The following is a 20,749-nucleotide window of genomic DNA, read 5'->3' on the forward strand; positions in this document are numbered from 1 at the left end:
ATTATTTATATCAGGGAAGAGAAGAAAGATTTTCTCTTTCTCAGCTCAAAGAGCCAAAAACAAAATCAAAGTCTCTAAGAAACAGAGTCTAAATAAAACACTCAACATCGTGATATCTAATCAGAAGAAGAAATACCCATGGTATAAGCCTATAGCTATCCTAGGTCACCAGGAAATTCCACAAGGGAAGAGATTTTATTCCTGCTTTATCTTGGGTTAAGTCTCCCAGGTGAATAGTGGCTTCATAAAGCACAAAAAGAAGCACTCCCATAATTAAACATCCAAAATACATAATTAAATCTAGAGGGAAATCTGAACTGGGGTGAAACCAGATGATTCTGTGCAAGAAGCATTTCCAGAGCAGTGACTGTGATCAGTGTGGAAGGAGCTTTACATACAAGGGGGCACTCAACAACCATATTACAGTACATGCCAGGAAAATCCTAATTCTTTAGATCAAGCCACATGCTGAAATCAAGCAGTGATAGCTTTCAAATTGAACCAGCTCTGTTGGCTTTAGTTTAGGCAGGATAAGAGTTCACTAGAACACTGGCTACAGAGATTTTGCCAGATGCATAAGGGGCAGGGAGTGATGACTCCTTGACAAAGATTCCAAATAAACCAGGCATCAGAAGCCAATAAGGCATCTCCCCACCATGATCTTCATGTTCAAAGCCTTCCAGTCATGGAAGAAACATTTTATCCCAATCTGCTCCTCCATCATTTTTTTCAGTATCTTCCAAGAGCTCGATAGTCCCTTCATTAAATTCTGAAACCAGAGCTTAAATGAAGAAATGTTAGGGAATGAAACATTTTGCCCAGTGCACCCTAGTCTCCTTTTCCATTATGTGGAAATTAACATTTCTATTGAAATTCTTATTAACATTTCTATTGAAATTCCCAGTTTTCTCTTATTGTGAAGATCAAATGGAGATTAAGTATCTGATTATTAGGGGAATTTCTCTATATTGCTAAAAATAAATGTTGCAGACTACCATCTCCTTTGTTAAAATGATTTCCCTCATAAGCGTTATTATTTTCTTCTGGATTAATTTGAATCTTCTAAAACTCTACTCTGTTGTAAGAAGCAATGCTATTTGTCTTACTCCTCTGCATTTTCAATAGTACGGTGTTAATTCTCAAGTAAGTATACTTGCCTTAACATTAGGATCTCTGAGGTAAATACTATAGGAACAAATATTGTCATTGGGGGCTGATATCACTCCATTTATTTGCTCTCTGGCCTAACCTATCATTTTATAAGTAATTTTTCACCCTATTCTAGCAAACCTTCCTCTGTCATTCAGACTGTCAACTTTAATATTATTCATGAGAAAACTTCATTAAGTTTACTTCCTTAAGAAATCTTAGGTACCTACATACTTAAGTATTTGTAGCACTTAATTATTCTGGTTTTGTGGCATTTCCATTCTGGTTTTAAGGCAATGGAGGGCCTTGGATACTGACTTAAAGGGTTTGGACTTTTTAATGTAGGTTATAGGTTATATGCGCACATGTTTTTTAACATAGGAGTGATGTGATCTAAAGGTGTTTTAAGAAAATTAATATTGTGTAAGTTCTCAAAATGTTGTGCCAAATCACTTGAATCAGAATCAGCTGGGATCAAGGCTGCTCTGAGAATCATAATGTCTACAGAAAGAAGAAAAAGATGCCACCTCTGATTGGATATAATCAGGATGCAAGACTTGGTGAGTCTATGGCGTCTTTGTGCAAAGAAAAAGCCACAGTTTTCTCTAGCCTAGGCCAGGGCATGCGGCTTGGTGAGTGAATAGGCCAGATTTCAGTATTTACTGCCCTCTTCACTAGACAACTTTACATCTGTACTTCTAGACAACTGTATGTGTGCCTTTGCCTGAGATAGACGTTAAATATGCAAACTCTTGAAACCCTCCTCAGATGTACTGAATAAGAATCTTCTCAGGGGATCGTGTGTAAATTAAAGTTTCTAGTTCATTGCTAGCCTCACATTTAGATTTCAAGGAGACTGAAATGAGTCTACATATTACTCCATAGAGTGAAATCCTTCACCTAGTTCACACTAGTGACTTTTTGTGTTACCAGTGTGTCTCTTTGTGTGCCTAGAGCTGCTAAGCTGTGGTATCAAGAATACCACATTTTGTTTTAGCTCAACAAAAGGAATTTATTGGCTCATGGTATTGAGGCTAGAAAAATTACAAAATCAAGATAGTGGCAAGGCTAGCTTTCTCACAGAGTCTGAAGTGTTCTGATGTTGGCTGCTAGTAAGCCTGTGTTTCTTTGGCTTACATCTCTGCCTCCCATCACCTAGTGTTCTCCTTATATCTGCTCTTCCAGTTTCTGCTGACTTCTGGTTTCCTGCAACTTCTGGCTCCTGGCTTCTGGTTTATTCTCTTTATAAGGTCTCCAGTATATGGATTAAGACCCACCCTGATTCAGTTGGCCACATCTTGACTAATAACATCTTCAGAAGGTCATATTCACAAATAAATTTATACCCACATGAACTTGGATTAAGATTAAGCATATCTTTTGTTGTGGTATGTAATTCAACATTCTGCAGTCTCTAAAATTGGGCACTTGTCTGTAGATGTGGCTGATTCTCATATAGGCACCCTCTCCTTTTTTGACTCTAGAAACCAGAACTTTGTTTAAAAAGCATGTAATTTTCCTTCCCCCTTCATTATATTAAATGGATAAACTAAAGTTTAGGGAATTGTAGTGTCTTGCCCAAGACCACAGGTAGTAGAGCCAGGATCCATATGCTTGTCAGTCACCAAATTGTGTGCTTTTCTATTATGCTATATTATACTGTCCTTTATATGCCATCTCATACTCTGCTTCCATACCCCACACAATTCAGTTCAGACACCATGAGCAATTTAGGTGTGCTCTCATCTTTCTGCACAGCATCATATAAATACTTTTTTCTAAAAATACTCTTCATATTAAACTATACCCTGTCTACTTCTCATTATAGACTGAGTGCCTAGAGGGCAGCAATTTTGTTTTGTTTTTGCATTTTTAAAAATCATTGTATTACCTTTGCCTACCACATGCCTGATATAGAAGATATTCTATAAATCCTTGTTGACTGGTCAAATGGGGTGGGGGATTAATTAGATTTGGAGTAATAAGAAAAGGAAGAAAGGTTAGATCTGAGAGCAGTAAAAAGTACCAGCAGGGTTTGGTGAGTGGGATCCACATGGAGGGAGAAATTAAACATTCTTGAGCCACTAGTTCTGAGTCCAGGTGGATGAGGTTAGGAATGTACAGACTTTTTAAAAAGATCTTTCAGGTGATCCTGACACAAATGTTGTATTATTGCTCATCCCCTCCCATTTATTTACACAGTGAATTTGAGCATAACCACTTAAATGATTTTTTGAAAAATAATCTTAGCCAGAAGACATACATATTCTATTGAAACAGTAAGGAGAGATAAAAATATGTGAGTGGAGACATGAACAAAAATGGAGGGGAAATGGTTGAGGGAGGTGAGGTCAGATGGTGTTCAGCTTAGTACATAGGAATTGAAGTCATCTCCTAAGAATGGGAGGAAGAAATGGACAAAACTGAGTATACAGAATGGGATGCTAATCCGAGCTCTGGTCCTTTTAATATTTCCTGTGCTACTGACCAAGAAGTCACACAGGAAAGGAGGAAGTGGTTTGACACTGATTAAAAATAAAAACATCTTAACACTGAAGTGTATTCCTCCAGCCCATAAATCTCCCTATTGATAAGGGAAAACTTGGCCTTTTCCTCTGTACATGCTTTCTCCAACTGCTTTTTTTTTCTTTTTTTGCCTTCAGAACTGCCTTTGATTCTTTAAGCTTATTGCTTCTTTGCAAAAATGGTTTGTTTATTTTGTATGTGGAAAGCTGTGATTTTTTTTTTTTTAGGTCTTCACTTTTATTTTCCTACTGATTTTTTTTTCTATTTTATTGAGATATATTCACACACTACCCAAACCATCCAAAGTATACAATCAAGGTCTTGATTTTTATAGTGACTATTTGCAAGAGAGAAGAAAGAATTGTGAAAAGAGCAAGATTTGGAAAGGAGAATGTCCACTTTGTTAAGATTTTAAGGAATCACTAAAATCACTAATAAGAGAACTGATGAACCTTATGAATTCTGCTGAAGTGAGATAAAGACTGTTTCATACTGTGTTTGGAAGAAGACATGAAGCACTCACTTTATTCCATCTCAAACATGAGCTTCTAAGGGTAAGTTGGGCAGAAGTGTTTTAAGGGTGACAGATGAACAGATCCAGACATACCACGTGAAATGGAGGGCTTGGGTGACATTCTGCCACTCAATAGAAGGATGAAGAAAATGTGTTTACCAATGCCTTTGTCTATGGTTTAAGTGAAACTGCATAGCTAGGAATAAAAAAAGGATGGAAAACACAGACTGATGATGACAAACTATTTAACCAAACCATGATATTCTCTGACTTAATGCCTGGATCTGTGATATTCACAATATGACTGACAGGAATGGGCATTGAACCACAGAAATAAAACTTGGTTATGGATTGAGAGTATGTGGGAGCCAAGTAGATGCAAGTGCAAAACAGCTAGGCAGAGATGGTTTAATATACAAATGTTCTTTCATATACACAGAACCTTCCATTCAAAATGGTCCTGTGAATGAAAATTCCAAAATCTAAAATCCAAAAAGAGATTAATTTTATGCAAACCAACAACAAAAAAGTCAGAAAAAGAATTTGCTCCAGAAAAAATGAGTATAGCAAGTATGAAAAACATCTTAAAATGAGTACTTTTGTTTCATTAAAATATAAATGAATTATAACACATTTTAAAATATAAGGTAATGAAACAAAAGCAAGCAGAAGTCATACAGCAACTAGTGGATATGAAAAAGGACATTGGAAATGAGAAAGTAAAGCTATTGAACTAAAATCCTTAAGAAAATAACTCTCTGGAAAGAGTTTAACAGAGACTTAGTGAATTGTAAGTCAGCACTTGGGAATTTACCAAGAATGAAGCTGAGAGAGAAATGTAAAAATTATGGAAGCAGTAAAGAAACACAGGAAATTGACTGAGAGTCTCCTATATAGGGATAATAAGAATCGCAGAAGCAAAGAAGGGGAATGACTGAGTTAGCAATATTTGAAAATGGCTGAGTAATTTCCAAGGTTCTCAGTTCAAAAATGTGTTTCCTTTAAATATATATATAGGAGTAAAAGTGTTGGAGAAAACATGGTGAGACCAATGATGCCTCACCAATATGGACTAACTACAATGTGTAAACTCAGAATTGAATCTTAGAACATAGCCTAACGTGGACACAATAATTGTAATAGTACCTAGATTGTAAGCTCTTACAGCAGTTAACTCTATCCCTGAATTGTAAGGCCTATCTCTAAACTTTGAGATGCTGATCCCCTAGCGTATGTTGTCACAAACATTGAGACTGGTGGTTTGATGTGCTGAGCCCTTGAGCATGGGACCTTGCCCTTATGAAGCTCATTACCACAAAGGAGTCTAAAGTTGTATGTAATGGTGCCTAAGAGTCTCCCCCTGAGTACCTCTTTGTTGCTCAGATGTGGCCCTCTCTCTCTCTAACTGAGCCATCTCAACAGGTGAACTCGCTGCCCTCCCCCCTACGTGGGACCCAACTCCCAGGGGTGTAAATCTCCCTGGCAACGCAGAGTATGACTCCCGGGGATGAATGTAGACCCGGCATCATGGGACTGAGAGTATCTTCTTGACCAAAAGGGGGATGCAAAATGAGACAAAATGGTTTCAGTGGCTGAGAGATTCCAAATGGAGTCGAGAGGTCACTCTGTGGACATTCTTATGCACTATATAGATAACACCTCTTAGGCTTTAATGTATTGGAATAGCTAGAAGTAAATACCTGACACTACCAAACTCCAACCCAGCAGCCTGGACTCCTGAAGACAATTATATAATAATGTAGATTACAAGGGGTGACAGTGTGATTTTGAAGACCTTGTGGATCACACCCCCTTTATCTAGTGTATGGATGAGTGGAGGAATGGGGATAAAAACTAAAGGACAAATGGGGTGGGATGGGGGGATGATTTGGGTGTTTTTTTTTTCACTTTTATTTTTTATTCTTGTTCTGGTTCTTTCTGATGTAAGGAAAATGTTCAGAGATAGATTGTGGTGATGAACGCATAACTATGTTATCATACTGTGGAGAGTGGATTGCATATCATGGATGATTGTATGATGTGTGAATGTATTTCAATAAAACTGAATTTAAAAAAAAAATCAATAAAAGGTAAGAACTGGAGCAAGTCAGGCATAATTTTAATATAAATTCAAACAGGATAGTAGGTACATTGATCCTTAGCATATTATTCTTTACATGCTTGAAATAATTGGCATAAAAATAAATATCTTAAAAATCCTGAAAAAAAAAAAAATGTGTTTCCTTTACTGAACAGTAAAATTAAAATTTATCCACATCTAGGAATGACAGTGAAACTAGTATCAATAATGAGAATAACTTACAAGAGGGTATGAAAAATCATTTGGGTATGTTTATTACCTTGATTGTAGGAAGGTTTCACAACTGTATTCAGTTGTCAAAACCTAACACATTGTGGGAGTGATGTCATCAACATGGCAGCTACTGAAAACTCTCCAGAGATTCAATGACAAAAAGGACAATTCTGAATAGTTTGAAACTCTGGAGGAGGATATAGCCTGGAGAAGGACTCTGCAGATGCCGAATTGAAGAAAGAGAAGAAATATCAGGTAGGAATCTTCCATCCCAGACCAGCTGGTCCCCTCCCATCCCCCTCACTCAGGCTCAGTGCGGAAAAGGCACACAATCAGCAGAGGGAATCTTCCCACCAGGGACACAGATTTTAAAATCTCTCACAGCAGTAAGACACTTCCCTAATGTTTGAAGACCTGGGGGACAGGGGAGGACATTTCAAGGCCCAGGTCAATGAGGGACAAGGAGACTGAGAAAATGTGGACAGAGACTGTGTTTCCAGTCCTGGGTCTGAAAGCCCTTCTCCCACCCTTGAGGGAAGCAGAAGCTGGTGGCTGTTTCCTTGCCTTGGGGATGACTTGCCTACTGGGTCAGCTGAGGGAGTACTCTGCCACAGGTGTAACCCCACAACAAGCCATATTTTGGCTGGAAAATTGAGGGCATAGGAATCCCACAGTTGTAACTCACCTGTATAGATGCAGCCTCTGAGAATGATTAAGTTACTGAATAGCACCATCTGGGGGACTTTCCAGAAAGTGTAAGGGAATAAAACACTTAAAGAGATGGTCCAGACCCTTTATTAGGACCACAGAAGCAGGTATACACATCCTGCAAAGAAACACAACCCAGTTTTGGCTTAGAAATATGGGCAACCCAACTGTCAAGGCAGGTGTTCTAGTTTGCTAATGCTGCCAGAGTGCAAAACATCAGAAATGGATTGGCCTTTATAAAGGTGGTTTATTTGGTTACACAATTACAGTCTTAAGGCCATAAAGTGTCCAAGGTAATGCATCAACAATTGGGTACCTTCATTGGAGGATGGCCAATGGCATCCAGAAAACCTCTGTTAGCTGGGAAGGCATGTGGCTGACGTCTGCTCCAAAGTCCTGGTTTCAAAATGGCTTTCTCCCAGGACATTCCTCTCTATGCTGCAGTTCCTCAAAAATGTCACTCTTAGTTGCTTCTGGGGTGTTTGTCCTCTGTTAGTCTCTCTGAAGCAAAAGTCTGCTTTCAAAGGCTGTTTCCAAAATGTCTCTGTAAGCTGAAGCTCCTCTCTCAGTTCCAATGCATTCTTCAAAGTGTCCCTTTTGGCTGTAGCTCCTCTTCAAAATGTCACTCTCAGCTGCACTGAGTTCCTTCTGTTTGTCAGCTCATTTATATGGCTCCAGTGATGTAATTTAGACCCACCCTGAATGGACAGGGTAACACCTCCTTGGAAATTATCCAATCAAAGTCATCATCCACAGTTGGGTGGGGCACATCTCCATAGAAACACCCTAATCCAAACATTTGAACCTAATCCCCACCAATATGTCTGCCCCACAAGACCACATCAAAGTATATGGCCTTTTCTGGAGGACATGATACATTCAAACTGGCCCAGCAGGGTTCTAAAACATACCCAGGTCTTGCTGACTGGTGGAAAACAGAGCACCACTGGAAGCCAGCAGATCTATATTTCCACAGAGAGTACTTGTTGTGGTGCCCACTGCCTACTTCCCATCCATGTGGCAGACCATGGTGGGTGCCTGATTTGGGGGGAAGATTGGAGGGCAGAGTCAATCTGACAACTGGCCAGCAAGAGAAACAAAGAAATATAGACATCAAAGAAAACCAACAAGAGAACCCAAGGCAAAAGAGAGAAAACAGCCTCCAGAATAAACTAATCAAGAAAATCAGATGCCTAGACAGCAAAAAATCATGAGCCACATCAGGAAGCATGAAGACTCAGCCCAGTCAAAGGAACAAACTAACACGTCAACTGAAATTCAAGACATGAAACAACTAATTAAAGATGTTCAAAAAAATCTTCTGAATCAAATCAGTGAGTTGAAAGAAAATGTGACAAAAGAGATGAAGGATATAAAGAAGACACTTAGTGAATATAAGGAAAAATTCATAAGCTTATAAAAACAAATGGCGGAGAGGCGGGGCAAGATGGCAGACTGGTGAGCTGTATGTTTTAGTTACTCCTCCAGGAAAGTAGGTAGAAAGCCAGGAACTGCGTGGACTGGACACCACAGAGCAATCTGTCTTTGGGCATACTTCATACAACACTCATGAAAATGTCGAACTGCTGAGAACAGCGAAATCTGTAAGTTTTTGCGGCCAGGGGACCCGCGCCCCTCCCTGCCAGGCTAAGTCCCGTGGGAGGAGGGGCTGTCAGCTCCGGGAAGGAGAAGGGAGAACTGCAGTGGCTGCTCTTATCGGAAACTCATTCTACTGATCCAGATTCCAACCATAGATAGACTGAGACCAGACACCAGAGAATCTGAGAGCAGCCAGCCCAGCAGAGAGGAGACAGGCATAGAAAAAAAAAAAACAACACGAAAAACTCCAAAATAAAAGCAGAGGATTTTTGGAGTTCTGGTGAACACAGAAAGGGGAAGGGCAGAGCTCAGGCCCTAAGGCGCATATGCAAATCCCGAAGAAAAGCTGATCTCTCTGCCCTGTGGACCTTTCCTTAATGGCCCTGGTTGCTTTGTCTCTTAGCATTTCAATAACCCATTAGATCTCTGAGGAGGGCCCTTTTTTTTTTTTTTTTTTTTTTAATCCTTTTTTCTTTTTCTAAAACAATTACTCTAAGAAGCCCAATACAGAAAGCTTCAAAGACTTTCAATTTGGGCACGTCAAGTCAAGAGCAGAACTAAGAGAGCTCTGAGACAAAAGGCAATAATTCAGTGGCTGAGAAAATTCACTAAACACCACAACTTCCCAAGATAAGGGGGGTGTCCGCTCACAGCCACCATCCTGGTGGACAGGAAACACTCCTGCCCATCGCCAGCCCCATAGCCCAGAGCTGCCCCAGACAACCCAGTGTGACGGAAGTGCGTCAAATAACAGGCACACACCACAAAACTGGGCGTGGACATTAGCCTTCCCTGCAACCTCAGCTGATTGTCCCAGAGTTGGGAAGGTGGAGCAGTGTGAATTAACAAAGCCCCATTCAGCCATCATTTCAGCAGACTGGGAGCCTCCCTACACAGCCCAGCAGCCCAGAACTGCCCTGGGGGGACGGCACTCACCTGTGACATAGCACAGTCATCCCTCAACAGAGGACCCGGGGTGCACAGCCTGGAAGAGGGGCCCACTTGCAAGTCTCAGGAGCCATACGCCAATACCAAGGACTTGTGAGTCAGTGGCAGAGACAAACTGTGGCAGGACTGAACTGAAGGATTAGACTATTGCAGCAGCTTTAAAACTCTAGGATCACCAGGGAGATTTGATAGTTAGGGCCACCCCCCTCCCCGACTGCCCAGAAACACACCCCACATACAGGGCAGGCAACACCAACTACACACGCAAGCTTGGTACACCAATTGGGCCCCACAAGACTCACTCCCCCACTCACCAAAAAGGCTAAGCAGGGGAGAACTGGCTTGTGGAGAACAGGTGGCTCGTGGACGCCACCTGCTGGTTAGTTAGACAAAGTGTACTCCACGAAGCTGTAGATCTGATAAATTAGAGATAAGGACTTCAATTGGTCTACAAACCCTAAAAGAACCCTATCAAGTTCAGCAAATGCCACGAGGCCAAAAACAACAGAAAATTATAAAGCATATGAAAAAACCAGACGATATGGATAACCCAAGCCCAAGCACCCAAATCAAAATACCAGAAGAGACAAAGAACCTAGAGCAGCTACTCAAAGAACTAAAGATGAACAATGAGACCATAGTACGGGAGATAAAGGAAATCAAGAAGACTCTAGAAGAGCATAAAGAAGACATTGCAAGACTAAATAAAAAAATGGATGATCTTCTGGAAATTAAAGAAACTGTTGACCAAATTAAAAAGATTCTGGACACTCATAGTACAAGACTAGAGGAAGTTGAACAACGAATCAGTGACCTGGAAGATGACAGAATGGAAAATGAAAGCATAAAAGAAAGAATGGGGAAAAAAATTGAAAAAATCGAAATGGACCTCAGGGATATGATAGATAATATGAAACGTCCAAATATAAGACTCATTGGTGTCCCAGAAGGGGAAGAAAAGGGTAAAGGTCTAGGAAGAGTATTCAAAGAAATTGTTGGGGAAAACTTCCCAAATCTTCAAAACAACATAAATACACAAATCATAAATGCTCAGCGAACTCCAAATAGAATAAATCCAAATAAACCCACTCCGAGACATATACTGATCACACTGTCAAACACAGAAGAGAAGGAGCAAGTTCTGAAAGCAGCAAGAGAAAAGCAGTTCACCACATACAAAGGAAACAGCATAAGACTAAGTAGTGACTACTCAGCAGCCACCATGGAGGCAAGAAGGCAGTGGCACGATATATTTAAAATTCTGAGTGAGAAAAATTTCCAGCCAAGAATACTTTATCCAGCAAAGCTCTCCTTCAAATTTGAGGGAGAGCTGAAATTTTTCACAGACAAACAAATGCTGAGAGAATTTGCTAACAAGAGACCTGCCCTACTGGAGATACTAAAGGGAGCCCTACAGACAGAGAAACAAAGACAGGACAGAGAGACTTGGAGAAAGGTTCAGTACTAAAGAGGTTCGGTATGGGTACAATAAAGGATATTAATAGACAGAGGGGAAAAATATGGCAAACATAAACCAAAGGATAAGATGGCCGATTCAAGAAATGCCTTCACGGTTATAACGTTGAATGTAAATGGATTAAACTCCCCAATTAAAAGATATAGATTCGCAGAATGGATCAAAAAAAATGAACGATCAATATGTTGCATACAAGAGACTCATCTTAGACACAGGGACACAAAGAAACTCAAAGTGAAAGGATGGAAAAAAATATTTCATGCAAGCTACAGCCAAAAGAAAGCAGGTGTAGCAATATTAATCTCAGATAAAATAGACTTCAAATGCAGGGATGTTTTGAGAGACAAAGAAGGCCACTACATACTAATAAAAGGGGCAATTCAGCAAGAAGAAATAACAATCGTAAATGTCTATGCACCCAATCAAGGTGCCACAAAATACATGAGAGAAACACTGGCAAAACTAAAGGAAGCAATTGATGTTTCCACAATAATTGTGGGAGACTTCAACACATCACTCTCTCCTATAGACAGATCAACCAGACAGAAGACCAATAAGGAAATTGAAAACCTAAACAATCTGATAAATGAATTAGATTTAACAGATATATACAGGACATTACATCCCAAATCACCAGGATACACATACTTTTCTAGTGCTCACGGAACTTTCTCCAGAATAGATCATATGCTGGGACATAAAACAAGCCTCAATAAATTTAAAAAGATTGAAATTATTCAAAGCACATTCTCTGACCACAATGGAATACAATTAGAAATCAATAACCATCAGAGACTTAGAAAATTCACAAATACCTGGAGGTTAAACAACACACTCCTAAACAATCAGTGGGTTAAAGAAGAAATAGCAAGAGAAATTGCTAAATATATAGAGACAAATGAAAATGAGAACACAACATACCAAAACCTATGGGATGCAGCAAAAGCAGTGCTAAGGGGGAAATTTATAGCACTAAACGCATATATTAAAAAGGAAGAAAGAGCCAAAATCAAAGAACTAATGGATCAACTGAAGAAGCTAGAAAATGAACAGCAAACCAATCCTAAACCAAGTAGAAGAAAAGAAATAACAAGGATTAAAGCAGAAATAAATGACATAGAGAACAGAAAAACAATAGAGAGGATAAATATCACCAAAAGTTGGTTCTTTGAGAAGATCAACAAGATTGACAAGCCCCTAGCTAGACTGACAAAATCAAAAAGAGAGAAGACCCATATAAACAAAATAATGAATGAAAAAGGTGACATAACTGCAGATCCTGAAGAAATTAAAAAAATTATAAGAGGATATTATGAACAACTGTATGGCAACAAACTGGACAATGTAGAAGAAATGGACAATTTCCTGGAAACATATGAACAACCTAGACTGACCAGAGAAGAAATAGAAGACCTCAACCAACCCATCACAAGCAAAGAGATCCAATCAGTCATCAAAAATCTTCCCACAAATAAATGCCCAGGGCCAGATGGCTTCACAGGGGAATTCTACCAAACTTTCCAGAAAGAACTGACACCAATCTTACTCAAACTCTTTCAAAACATTGAAGAAAATGGAACACTACCTAACTCATTTTATGAAGCTAACATCAATCTAATACCAAAACCAGGCAAAGATGCTACAAAAAAGGAAAACTACTGGCCAATCTCCCTAATGAATATAGATGCAAAAATCCTCAACAAAATACTTGCAAATCGAATCCAAAGACACATTAAAAAAATCATACACCATGACCAAGTGGGGTTCATTCCAGGCATGCAAGGATGGTTCAACATAAGAAAAACAATCAATGTATTACAACACATTAAAAACTCGAAAGGGAAAAATCAATTGATCATCTCAATAGATGCTGAAAAAGCATCTGACAAAATCCAACATCCCTTTTTGATAAAAACACTTCAAAAGGTAGGAATTGAAGGAAACTTCCTCAACATGATAAAGAGCATATATGAAAAACCCACAGCCAGCATAGTACTCAATGGTGAGAGACTGAAAGCCTTCCGTGTAAGATCAGGAACAAGACAAGGATGCCCACTGTCACCACTGTTATTCAACATTGTGGTGGAAGTGCTAGCCAGGGCAATCCGGCAAGACAAAGAAATAAAAGGAATCCAAATTGGAAAAGAAGAAGTAAAACTGTCATTGTTTGCAGATGATATGATCTTATATCTAGAAAACCCTGAGAAATCGACGATACAGCTACTAGAGCTAATAAACAAATTTAGCAAAGTAGCGGGATACAAGGTTAATGCACATAAGTCAGTAATGTTTCTATATGCTAGAAAGGAACAAACTGAAGAGACACTCAAGAAAAGATACCATTTTCAATAGCAACTAAAAAAATCAAGTACCTAGGAATCAACTTAACCAAAGATGTAAAAGACCTATACAAAGAAAACTACATAACTCTACTAAAAGAAATAGAAGGGGACCTTAAAAGATGGAAAAATATTCCATGTTCATGGATAGGAAGGCTAAATGTCATTAAGATGTCAATTCTACCCAAACTCATCTACAGATTCAATGCAATCCCAATCAAAATTCCAACAACCTACTTTGCAGACTTGGAAAAGCTAGTTATCAAATTTATTTGGAAAGGGAAGATGCCTCGAATTGCTAAAGACACTCTAAAAAAGAAAAACGAAGTGGGAGGACTTATACTCCCTGACTTTGAAGTTTATTATAAAGCCACAGTTGTCAAAACAGCATGGTACTGGCACAAAGATAGACATATAGATCAATGGAATCAAATTGAGAATTCAGAGATAGACCCTCAGATCTATGGCCAACTGATCTTTGATAAGGCCCCCAAAGTCACTGAACTGAGTCATAATGGTCTTTTCAACAAATGGGGCTGGGAGAGTTGGATATCCATATCCAAAAGAATCAAAGAGGACCCCTACCTCACCCCCTACACAAAAATTAACTCAAAATGGACCAAAGATCTCAATATAAAAGAAAGTACCATAAAACTCCTAGAAGATAACGTAGGAAAACATCTTCAAGACCTTGTATTAGGCGGCCACTTCCTAGACTTTACACCCAAAGCACAAGCAACAAAAGAGAAAATAGATAAATGGGAACTCCTCAAGCTTAGAAGTTTCTGCACCTCAAAGGAATTTCTCAAAAAGGTAAAGAGGCAGCCAACTCAATGGGAAAAAATTTTTGGAAACCATGTATCTGACAAAAGACTGATATCTTGCATATACAAAGAAATCCTACAACTCAATGACAATAGTACAGACAGCCCAATTATAAAATGGGCAAAAGATATGAAAAGACAGTTCTCTGAAGAGGAAATACAAATGGCCAAGAAACACATGAAAAAATGTTCAGCTTCACTAGCTATTAGAGAGATGCAAATTAAAACCACAATGAGATACCATCTAACACCGGTTAGAATGGCTGCCATTAAACAAACAGGAAACTACAAATGCTGGAGGGGATGTGGAGAAATTGGAACTCTTATTCATTGTTGGTGGGACTGTGTAATGGTTCAGCCACTCTGGAAGTCAGTCTGGCAGTTCCTTAGAAAACTAGATATAGAGCTACCATTCGATCCAGCGATTGCACTTCTCGGGATATACCCGGAAGATCGGAAAGCAGTGACACGAACAGATATCTGCACGCCAATGTTCATAGCAGCATTATTCACAATTGCCAAGAGATGGAAACAACCCAAATGTCCTTCAACAGATGAGTGGATAAATAAAATGTGGTATATACACATGATGGAATACTACGCGGCAGTAAGAAGGAACGATCTCGTGAAACATATGACAACATGGATGAACCTTGAAGACATAATGCTGAGTGAAATAAGCCAGGCACAAAAAGAGAAATATTATATGCTACCACTAATGTGAACTTTGAAAAATGTAAAACAAATGGTTTATAATGTAGGATGTAGGGGAACTAGCAGTAGAGAGCAATTAAGGAAGGGGGAACAATATTCGAAGAAGAACAGATAAGCTATTTAAAGTTCTGGGGATGCCCAGAAATGACTATGGTCTGTTAATTTCTGATGGATATAGTAGGAACAAGTTCACAGAAAGGTTGCTATATTAGGTAACTTTCTTGGGGTAAAGTAGGAACATGTTGGAAGTTAAGCAGTTATCTTAGGTTAGTTGTCTTTTTCTTACTCCCTTGTTATGGTCTCTTTGAAATGTTCTTTTATTGTATGTTTGTTTTCTTTTTAACTTTTTTTTTCATACAGTTGATTTAAAAAAGAAGGGAAAGTTAAAAAAAAAAAAGAAAGAAAGAAAGAAAAACAAGGAAAAAAAAAAAGATGTAGTGCCCCCTTGAGGAGCCTGTGGAGAATGCAGGGGTATTTGCCTACCCCACCTCCATGGTTGCTAACATGACCACAGACATAGGGGACTGGTGGTTTGATGGGTTGAGCCCTCTACCATAAGTTTTACCCTTGGGAAGATGGTTGCTGCAAAGGAGAGGCTAGGCCTCCGTATATTTGTGCCTAAGAGTCTCCTCCTGAATGCCTCTTTGTTGCTCAGATGTGGCCCTCTCTCTCTGGCTAAGCCAACTTGAAAGGTGAAATCACTGCCCTCCCCCCTACGTGGGATCAGACACCCAGGGGAGTGAATCTCCCTGGCAACGTGGAATATGACTCCCGGGGAGGAATGTAGACCCGGCATCGTGGGACGGAGAACATCTTCTTGACCAAAAGGGGGATGTGAAAGGAAATGAAATAAGCTTCAGTGGCAGAGAGATTCCAAAACGAGCCGAGAGGTCACTCTGGTGGGCACTCTTACGCACACTTTAGACAACCCTTTTTAGGTTCTAAAGAATTGGGGTAGCTGGTGGTGGATACCTGAAACTATCAAACTACAACCCAGAACCCATGAATCTCGAAGACAGTTGTATAAAAATGTAGCTTATGAGGGGTGACAATGGGATTGGGAAAGCCATAAGGACCACACTCCACTTTGTCTAGTTTATGGATGGATGAGTAGAAAAATAGGGGAAGGAAACAAACAGACAAAGGTACCCAGTGTTCTTTTTTACTTCAATTGCTCTTTTTCACTCTAATTATTATTCTTGTTATTTTTGTGTGTGTGCTAATGAAGGTGTCAGGGATTGATTTAGGTGATGAATGTACAACTATGTAATGGTACTGTAAACAATCGAAAGTACAATTTGTTTTGTATGACTGCGTGGTATGTGAATATATCTCAATAAAATGATGATTAAAAAAAAAACAAATGGCATAACTTATGAGAAGGAAAGACACAATAGAAGAGTTGAAAATCACAATGGAGACACACAACAGCAAACTTGGAGAAATGGAAGAAAGGATTAGCAAACTAAAGGATGAGATATCTGAAATCCTACATGCAAAAGAACAGATAGGGAAAAGAATGGAAAAATATGAGCAGGGGTTCAGGGAATTGAATGACAACATGAAGCACATGAATATACATGTTATAAGTGTCCCAGAAGGAGAAGAGAAGAAAAAACAGACAGAAAGAATAATAGAGGAAATAATCAATGAAAATTTCCCAACTGTTATGAAAGACATAAAATTACAGGTCCAGGAAGTGCCACGCACCCTAAACAGAACTGATCCAAACAGACCAACTTCAAGACACTCACTAATCAGATTTCAAACGTAAAAGACAAAGATAGAATTCTGAAAGCAGCAAGAGAAAAGCAGTCCATTACATACAAGGTAACTCAATAAAACTAAGTGAGCATTTCTCAGTATAAACCATGAGGTGGGAAGGCAGTGGTGTCATATATTCAAGATACTGAAAGAGAAAAACTGCAACCAAGAATCCAATATCTGGCAAAACTGTCCTTCAAAAATGAGGGAGAGTTTAAAACATTTACAGATAAACACACCCTGAGAGAGTTCATGATCAAGAGACCTCCTCTACAAGAAATACTAAAGGGAATGCTACAGACAGGTAGGGAAAGACAGGAGAGAGAGGTCTGGAGAAGACTGTAGAAATGAAGATACCAGGAGATAGAAAGAGGGTAAATACTGGGCATTTGATACTGACAGAATACAGGATGTTCAACAGGATTGATTGTATAGATCCAGAAATGGATAGCACAATATTGGGTGATGGTAGCACAATATAGTAAGTACACAGTACAAAGATGACTGTGAGTATAGTTGAAAGAGGAAGGTTAGGGGCATGCAGGACACCAGAAGGAAAGATAGAAGATAAAGACTTGGATGGTAAAACTTAGTGAAACCTAGAGTGGGCAATGATTGTGATTAAATGTACAAATATAAGAATGTTTGTACATGAGGGAGAACAAATCAATGCCAACTTTGAAAGTGTTAAAAGTGGGATTGTAATTGCAGAAAAAAATACAATAAATGCAAACTAGAGTCTATAGTTAATAGTAACTTTGTAATATTCTTCCACTAATTGTCACAAATGCAATATACCGAAGTTACATGTCTATAAGAGGGGGATATAAGGGAGGGTATGGAATTCTTGGCATTGCTGTTGTTGTCAGACTTTTTAATTGTATTTTATTTTAATTGTATTTTTTCTTTTGTTGCTTTTTAGATGTCATTTTTTTCTTTTTCTTTTTCCTTTCTTTTCTTTTCCTTTTTTTTTTTTGCCTCTTCCTCTTTCTTTGTGGAAGAAATGGAAATGTCCTCATATAGGTAGTGGTGGTGAATGCATAACTATGCAATTATATAGGGAACCGCTGATTGTTTCACTTAGGATGGAATGTATGGTTTGTGAATAAAACCATCTAAAAAATAAACAGAAGGATACAGGTGCTGGAGAAAATGTGGAGAAAGGGACGTACCTAATCACCATTGGTGGGGAAGAAGAATGGTGCAGCCCTTCTGGAGGGCAGTGTGGTAGTTCCACAGGAAGCCAAGCATGGGATTGCCACATGGTCCTGCAACCAACCCTCTTATTGGGCATATACTTGGAAAAACTGAAAAGAGGGACACTAATAGACATTTGCACAGTGGGGTTTATGGCAGAAGTATTCACAATTCACAGTGGATGGTGGTGGCCTAAGGGTACATCAACTGATGATTGGAATAGCGAACTGTGATGTATACTGTCTTAGTTTGCTAATGCTGCAGAATGCAAAACACCAGAAATGGATTGGCTTTTATAAAAGGGGGTTTATTTGGCTACACAGTTACAGTCTTAAGGCCATAAAGTGTCCAAAGTAACACATCAGTAATCAGGTACCTTCACCGGAGGATGGCCAATGGCATCCGGAAGACCTCTGTTAGCTGGGAAGGCACGTGGCTGGCGTCTGCTCCAAAGTTCTGGTTTCAAAATGGCTTTCTCCCAGGACATTCCTCTCTAGCAAGCTTGCTCCTCTTCAAAACGTCACTCACAGCTGCACTGAGTTCCGTCTCCCTGAGTCAGCACGTTTATATGGCTCCACTGATCAAGGCCCACCCTGAATGGGTGGGGCCACGCCTCCATGGAAATATCCCATCAGTTATCATCTACAGTTGGGTGGGGTGCATCTCTATGCAAACAACCTAATCCAAACATTCCAACTTAATCCCCACTATTATGTCTGCCCCACAAGATTGCATCAAAGAATATGGCTTTTTCTGGGGGACATAATACATTCAAACCGGCACATATACATACAATGGAATATTGAGCTGCTACAAGAATGAATGAAGTTGTGATGTGAATGGACTTTGAGGAGAGTATGTTGAGTGAAATCAACCAGAAATGAAAAGAAAAACATTATAATGCCTCACTAATATGGATTAACTATAATGTGCAAACTCTGAGAATTGAATCTGAGAGCATAGGTTATCAGGGGAAGGCTTATTGTAAAGGTTCCTAGATTGTAAGCTCTTACAGAAGTTAAATCTATTCCTGGGTTGTAATGGCTATTTCTAAATTATGAGATGCTGAGCTGTCTGTGTATAACCTGGTCAGTCCCTGGGACTTTGGGTATCTGTGTGACACCCAAGACCCAGAGCTAGAGTCTGGCAGCTATGAATATCAGCATTATCCCATACAGCAAATGTTAAAGAGTCTGAAAAAAGAGATCAGACTTCAATTAGAAATATGAATGAAATGGACGTGGTTAGGACTAAGGTAAATCAGACTAAAGGGTAAAGGATGATTTGATGGTGTTTTAAAACTTTAACTTCTGTGTGAGTTCAAAGGAAGAGATGTGTATTAGGTGCAAAATCTATATTCTTTGTAACATACTACATAATTTAACTTATACGATCAGTTTATCCAAACACCATTATTACATGGAACTTTGAATAGGGAGTGAAATCTGGTTGGTTTGTACAGGTTTGTGTGAAGCCCCAATACATACCAGAGTAATTTCTGCAGAAAATAAAAATGTATTTGCAAAGCCCCCTTGAAGGACTAGGGGAAAATGTGGAAATATACTTCTCCACTTGGGGAATTAATGATATTCTCACAAGCATTGAGGGCTACCAATTTAGAAGACCGAGCCCTTAATCTTGAGGCTTGCCCTTATGAAGTTTGTCACTGCAACTTAACATGGTGCCTAAGAGTCACCCCCCCCCCCTCAAAGAACCTCTTTTGTTGCTCAGATGTGGCCTCTCTTTCTGAGCCAACTCTGCAGGTAAACTCACTGCCTTCCCCTTATGTTGGACATGACTCCCAGGGGTATAAATATCCCTGGCAATGTGGGAAATGACCCATGGGGATGAGCTTGGTCTTGGCATCATGGGATTGAGAAAGACTTTTTGGACCAAAATAGGGGAGAAAAATAAAATTTCAGTGGATAAGAGTCGAGAGGTCATTCTGGAGGTTAATCTTATGCATTATACAGATATCCCTTTTCAGTTTTTAGTGCATTGGAATAGCTAGAAGGAAATACCTGAAACTGTTGCAACCCAGTAACCATTATTCTTGAAGATGACTGTATATCTATATAGCTTATATGGTGCGACCATGGGATTGTGAAAACCTTGTGGCTCCACTCCCTTTATCCAGTGTATAGAGAGATGAGTAGAAAAAAGAGGACAAAATAAATGAATAATAGGGAGGGATGGGGGTATGGAATGTTTCGAGTGTTCTTTTTTACTTTAATTTTTATCCTTATTTTTTGTGTGTGTGGTAATGAAAATGTTCAAAAATTGATTGTGGTGATGAATGCACAAGTATATAATGGTACTGTTAACAACTGATTGTACAATTTGGATGATTGTATAGTTTGTGAATATATCTCAATAAAATTGAATTTAAAAACTTAACAATTGTAAATTTTAAACATGTACAGTTTATGGTGTATCAATAAAGCTGCTAAAATATCAAGGGGAATCACTCATATGATGGGACTATAACACATCATTTCTAAAAGAGCAGAAGAGACAAAAAAGAATATAGAAAACTATAAATCTACTTCAAGGCATGAAAGGAAAAACTAAAGGATGGTAAAAACATCAAATAATATCTTCACATGCATGAGCTACTTCAAGTAGTTGAGAGCTGCTATGAGAATGCCCTGGACAACTCTGTTAATACAACCCTCT

This window comes from Choloepus didactylus, chromosome 5 (genome assembly GCF_015220235.1).
Source record: "Choloepus didactylus isolate mChoDid1 chromosome 5, mChoDid1.pri, whole genome shotgun sequence".
Lineage (NCBI taxonomy): Eukaryota > Metazoa > Chordata > Mammalia > Pilosa > Megalonychidae > Choloepus > Choloepus didactylus.